Source organism: Felis catus, chromosome B3 (assembly GCF_018350175.1).
Source record: "Felis catus isolate Fca126 chromosome B3, F.catus_Fca126_mat1.0, whole genome shotgun sequence".
NCBI classification, from domain to species: Eukaryota; Metazoa; Chordata; class Mammalia; order Carnivora; family Felidae; genus Felis; species Felis catus.
In genome coordinates, this window is record NC_058373.1 from 145083056 (window position 1) to 145089323 (window position 6268).

At 63.1% G+C, this 6268-nt stretch overlaps 1 long non-coding RNA gene across 1 annotated transcript; it reads right to left on the reverse strand.

Moving 5' to 3' along the window:
* Nucleotides 1-2290: 2290 nt before the first annotated feature.
* LOC111560930 lies at nucleotides 2291-5999 on the reverse strand. Its single transcript, XR_002743309.2, has 2 exons — nucleotides 5794-5999; nucleotides 2291-2562 (listed from the first exon to the last, which is right to left on the reverse strand). It is a non-coding gene; the product is annotated as an uncharacterized LOC111560930 (long non-coding RNA).
* Nucleotides 6000-6268: the final 269 nt, after the last annotated feature.

Consider the following 6268-nt stretch of genomic DNA (forward strand, 5'->3'; position numbering starts at 1 on the left):
GGCCAGACTCCACTGGGCCCTGCACTGGGGGGCTCGGGCTCTGGGCCCACCTGCTTCACATCCTCCCTCTGGGCGCCGTGGTGACAGTCCCTTCCCTCCTGGCAGAGAGGAGGACACACACAGTGCCTGCCTGGGGGTGGGAGTGGGGAGGAGCTGCCATGGGATTGAAATATCCAGTTGGCGTTTGCCCAGTTGGTGCTCGTACGACGTTTTGGATTGTTGTAAGTTAGAGGGGTGTTTGTGAAATAATCCCTACGCCCATCGTGGGGCTCAAACTCCTGACCCCAAGATCGAGAGTCGCACGCTCTTCTGGCTGAGCCCTCCGGGCACCCAGAACATCTGTGATTGTCATCGCTGGTGAGAGCCACTGCTGCCACCGCCTCCGGGAAGCCGTCAGTCTCCGTCTCAGATTCCAATGCCAGAATCTTGGGGCCACTCTGGGTCTGAGAATGTTCTTTGGTGTTTGAGGTCCTCGAATAGCTTTTTGCTTCAGGGGCACTTGGCTAGTCTCTCAGGATAATGGGAGAGAAGATTCGACACTGAGACTTCTCTGGAAAACCCAGCTCATCCGCCCGCTGTGCTCACGGTTGTGTAATAAAACCGAGAACCGCAGGAACGTCAGGCCAGCGGGGTGGGAGTGGGGGGAAGGAGCACTTTGGGTGACCTCACGGCCTTTGAGGTACGTGCATGGTCAATCAGCTGTCACGCAGGCGTGCTACATAACAAATACCTATCCCCCCATGGCCGCAGAGGCTGCCAGCAGCAGTCCCTTTCGCCCTCAGATCTGCGGTGTGTTTGCTCTTGGCCGACCTCAGCCAGGCCTGTTCACGTGCGGGGCCAGCTGATGTCAACTCAGCCCGGCCCCCCGCTTCTCCGCTCCCTCTGGGGCTGCGGCCTGGCCTGCGTGCAGGGAGGGGGGCGGGCGGGCCCTTCCCGAGCCCTGCATCACACGGCCTGCCCTCTGGTCGGGGCGGACAGGGGGGCCCTGCGGTTCGGGTGGCGGGACTGCGTGGCAGGGGCGGGGTGGGGGGCAGGGCAGGGCGTGGGACCGTGGGTCTCTGCCGGCCTCCTCGCCTGCCCTCCCCGCCTCGCCCCTCGGAGGGAGGAGGGCATTTCAAAGTCAGGCTGCCTCGGGAGCGGCGGCGGCGGCGGCGGCGGCGGCGGGAGGGAATAGCTCGGCTCCCACCAGGCTGAGAATAGCTCAGAATTGGGTCATGCTCACCGAGAGCTCCGGTCGCAGCCTCCAGCCTTTGACAGTAATCAGCTTTCTCCCTGACATCTGTCCCTTCAAAGAGGGTCGGCCGGGTGTGGGCACATTTTTAGAAGAAGCAGAGGGGCCAGGAGGGGAGGAGGGTCCGGTAACGAGTTGGCCCTACATCCCTCCACTCTCCCCGCCCCGCCTCCACCCCTCCCCCGACCTGCGCCGTCCCCACCTCTCAGCCGCCAGCCGTGCCCTCCTGCCTGCGCTCTGGCCGCCCTTGCCCTTTACCTCCCGAGTCTCCCTCTTTCTCTCTCTGGGGCCCTCTTTCCTTCCGTGGAGGATAGAGGCAGCGGTGGGGGGATCCTGGGGCTCGTGTCTCTCCAAGCCCTCAGGCTTCTCTCTTCAGCAGCCCCTTGCCCCCCAACTTGAGCCCAAAATAGTACACAGCCCTTTTGCCCCTCATGTCCTCAAGTCCTCCCCACGTGCCCACAAATGCTCCGTGCGTGCGCCAGTCACCAAGCACTAGGCACAGGGGGACCCTCTGAGTCTCAGCCCTCAAGTCCCTCCCAGCCTGTCCCCACAGCCAAGCGTGGACCCTAGGTCTGGCACCCCAGTGAGAGACAGAAATCACTGTGTCCTGGGACAGGAGGTGGACGGGGTTGTCTGAACTCCAGACATTTAGGGAGATGCTTGAGTGGCCTTTACTTTGCCAGGACCCAAAGGTCGGCACCCCCTCCTGACTTCCTGTCTCTGTAGCAAAATCAGGATGTGTCCGCCCAGAATGAGTTCTGCCAAGCTGCCCTCCCCCAGAAGGCAGAAGTGACCTTCCACGGCCAGGCCTCGGTCCTCTCTGCTGGCCAGGCCGTCCTTCCAAACCCACAAGGCAGTTCCCGTGGCAAAACATTCCTGAGTTTGGGCCGCGGGTGTGTCCAGGAAATCTCCCCGGAGCTGAGGCCGGCCCTTGGACCAGCCGTATCAGCATCGCCTGGGGCCTCCGTGGAAATGCTCTTCCCTGGCCCCACCCCAGGCCTGCGGCATTCGGAAGCTGGGGGCATGGGGCTCAGTGATCACTGCAGAGACACCGACAACTCTCGAACTTTCTTCCTTCTTTTATTTCTTGAAACGGCGCAAACGCATCCCGATTACTTGAGCAGCAAGGTCAAGTCCGTGGAGGCTTCCAGCACCATGGATTCACTCCTCCAGGCCGCGCTGGTGTCAGTCAGAGCTTCATTTTGCCTCAGCCTGCTCCTGCTCGGAACTCTCGTGTCGTCCCCAAACCCTTCTCTTGAGATCCCTGTGTCTCTGGAGGCTCATCTCGCCGGCGAGCTGGGAGAGGCAGCGCACGCGGACCCCTTCGAGTCCTGACACGAACGAACCAGAGGTTTTATTTTACAAAATGAGACATTTGGGAAACTGAAGCCTGAGCACTTATTTCGTGGGCTTAAGGAATGACACGTTTTTTAGGTGTGCTAATGGTAGCGGGAGGTGGCCCTGGGCCAACGGAGTGGAGGCTGGGGGAGAGGAAGCCCCATACTCCTTGGACGTGGAAGGCTTTGCATTTTCTTATATTTATTTTTGAGAGAGAGACAGAGCGTGAGCAGGGGAGGAACAGAGAGAGAAGGAGACACAGAAACCAAAGCAGGCTCCAGGCTCCCAGCTGTCAGCACAGAGCCCGACGCGGGGCTCGAACCCACAGACCGTGAGATCATGACCTGAGCTGAAGTTGGATGCTTAACAGACTGAGCCACCCAGGTGCCCCTCTTTTTTTTTTTAAGTTTATTTATTTGTTTGTTTGTTTGTTTATTGAGAGAGAGAGAGAGAGAGAGAGAGAGAGAGAGAGAGAGAGAATCCTGAGCAGGCTCCATGCTTTCAGCCCAGAGCCCGATGCAGAGCTTGATCTCACCAACTCTGGGATCGTGACCTGAGCCAAAATCAAGAGTCAGATGCTCAACCGACTGAGCCACCCAGGTGCCCTTGACATTTTCCATAATACATTTTTTAAAAGGAAAAAAGTGCCCCAGGCCGTTTCAACCATTTCTTTGCTCTAGACTCTCCAGGCAGCAGGAAGAAGTTCCTGTCTTTGCAGGTGCCCCAGACTTACTTCCCTCAGCCTCCTCTGAAGTCAGGGCCCTGGTGTTTCTCTAGGGTTTTCCAGCATTGGGGCAGGGGGCAGTGGGTCACACGCTGCGGGGCAGGTGGGAGAGGCAGGTGGCCCGTCCCTGGCAGGGCCACAGTGAGCCATCCACTCTCTGCTCCTCGCATGGATCCAAGGCCACAGACCCAGGAGTGGGTTTGCTGTGGTGGAGAGTGGGCCTTGCGAGTGGCCCCAGCACAGAGGGAGGGAGGGCCCTTGCTTCCTGCCCTGGGGAAGGCTGTGTCCCACAGCTCCCAACTCCAGAAGACCACCCTGTTTCCTCCTTCCACACCCTCCCTCAGCCCTGCCCCCGCCCCACTGACCTTGTCCCCCAGAAAATAGCCCAGAAACCCGTTTCATTGCAGCGTAATTGACATGTGATGGATGGCGCCCATGTAACTGTCCCGATCCAGGAGTCCTGTGTGAGCCCATCCCCTCATCTCCCCTGCCCGGCCCTAGACAGCCGCTCTTGGCCACTATCATAGCATTTTCGAGAAAGAGGCTCTAAATGGGACTGAACCGGCGACTGAGGTGAGGAGTGAACGTGGTTTCAGAGGCACCCTCAGAGCAGGTAGCTGGCACATGGCGGTCGGTGGCACCCCGGCTGCCCGCACCAGCAGCCTTAGGCTCCCAGGATGCTAGGTGCGTGGGCCAGGGCTCTGAGCTGCTAGATGCACAGAAGAGGCCTGCGGACTCGGAGACTCAGGCCGCCAAGGAATGCGGGCTGCGGGCTGCGGGGCGGGGGCGGCTGGGGTGACCGGGGCCTGTTGCTAAGCTACAGGCACAATGGACACTCCCGGCACTAGGCAACGGGGCCGGGCCGTCGCGGAGGGAGAGGTGGGGACTGGAGGCCCAGGCCCCCCCATCCCCCAGCTCTGTGCCCCCCCAGGACGTGAAGGTGCGCTGGCCGCCTGGGCCCTCGGGGTAGAGTGCCTGCCCTGTGCCCGCCCCAGGCGCCCTCCGGGACCCAGGCCCACTGGCTCGGTTCCTGCAACGCCCTCCCTGCCACCCCCTCCCGGCCTCTGCCTCCTCCGGTCCTGCTTCCTGGCCGGTCCCCCACGATCTTGATGCAGGAATTTCAGGGGTCCTGGGCAGCTCTTCGAGCTGTTGGTGGGACCCCAGTCCATTGCCGTCTGCTCTGTTCCCCAGCCCTCAGGCTCGGCACCCCCGCCTGCAGCCCAGCCTGGCCAGGGCTGGCTGTGCTTGCAGGCACTTCTGGCAGGGCCGCGGGCCCCCAGCGGCCGTCCCCAGCGTCCAGCCTGGCCTCTGTTTGTCTGGGACAAGACGAGGGCTTTTGTGTTGCCCTTCAGGCTCCACTTCCTCCCTCCGCGGAGAGACTGCTAAGGAGCTCTGGGCCCAAGTGCCACCAGCTGGCCCTGGGGGGGTGGGGAGCGGACGGACTCAGCAGGCTGGGGACGGAGGTCCACGTGGCTGGCCCCCGCCCCGCGGCCCTCACTGAGCTCCTGGGTCAGGCCACCGGGCCTCTGCCCACGCGACTCCCCCATCCAGTGCCTTCTGCGCCGTGGGCCCCCTCCCCCCAGGGCTCCCCCGCCTCCTCTCTCAGCCTGGAGAGACCCTCGGGCCGCCGGGCCCTCTCCCCCCACCCCACTCCCGTGTGTGTACACACAGCAGATACACACACGCACGGGCCAGGCGTCACGCGATCCGGAGAGAAGCTGGGTTTGGCGGCTGAGTGCAAGGAGCCTTGCCCTGAGCCTCTCCCCGTGACCACGCACCCCCAGGCCAGGGGACCGGCTGCCTGCCCCCTCGAGGCTGCCTCCTAACACCTCAGGCTCCCTCTCACCTTCCTGCAACCCCTACTCCTGAAGGGAGCTCGCCTGCCTGCCTGGGGGACAGCTAGACACAGACCCCCCCCCCCCACTAAGCCGAGACCCCTCCAGCTGCCCTGGGCCCAGCATGGCATTTGGGAGGGGGGGTGCTGCACCCCAACTGCTGCTGTCACCCTTCAGGAGCGAAGCCAGGGAAGGGGCCCGCTCCCGTCCCCTCCCCCACTCCGTCTACTTTCCAAGGAGGCCCAGGCCCGGCCTATCCTGAGCTGGGGGGCTCTTCTAGGCTGAGAGCTGGGGACAAAGAGGCAGCTGCCGGTGGGGGGTGGGGGGGTGGGGGGTGGGGGGGGTGGGCATGGCCTTTGTGCGCGTCCGGCCCCTCCTGGTGACCTCACTGCCGGCCAGAGAAGGGCCCTTTCTTCCCAAAGGCGGCTGTTGGGAATCCGCCTGGGGACAAAGCCGCTGCCAGGCGGGGAACAAGTGAGCGGATGGCCCCCCTCATGGCATAAATTAGGGGCCCTGAGGTGGAGGAGGGGATGGCGGCTGCAGCTGGCGCCCAGGGCGGTGGGGGAGGCGCGCCGTTCTCGTGCGCAAACGCACAGCCGACCCTCCCTCCCCCCCCACGGGTACACGGGGCTGCCCCCTCCAAGGCTCATTCATTCATTCCTCACGTGGTCATGAGCGCTGGCCTTGTGGACACAGACCACCTGCTGGAGGAAGGACTGGATGCCTGTTTGCCGGGCGGGGGCTCTGGTCCCCAGGGGAGGCTGGGGCTGAGCGTGCACGTCTGCGGGTGTCCGAGGTCCAGCAGGTGCCCCTCAGCCTGGCCAGCTCATCAGGTGAGGTCAGGAAAACGTTTGCTTTTAGATGAGTGGTGTCTTATGACATTCCCCCCCCCCCCCCCCCCCGCTGTGGGGCCAAGGGCTTCCTGTCCCCAGGGCCCCTGCCACTCCACAAAGTGTCCTCACAGTCTTATTGGCCCTTAGCCCTCAGGGCGCTGCCCCAGAGAGGACTCCTGCGGGAGACCCCGTTGGGTCTGGGTAGCCCAGGGCAGCCAATGGCAGCAGGGACATGTGGACGGACGTCACAGATAAGGCTCAGCCAGCGTGGCTCACCCAGGTGGTCCCTCAGGCTGCCCCACGAACG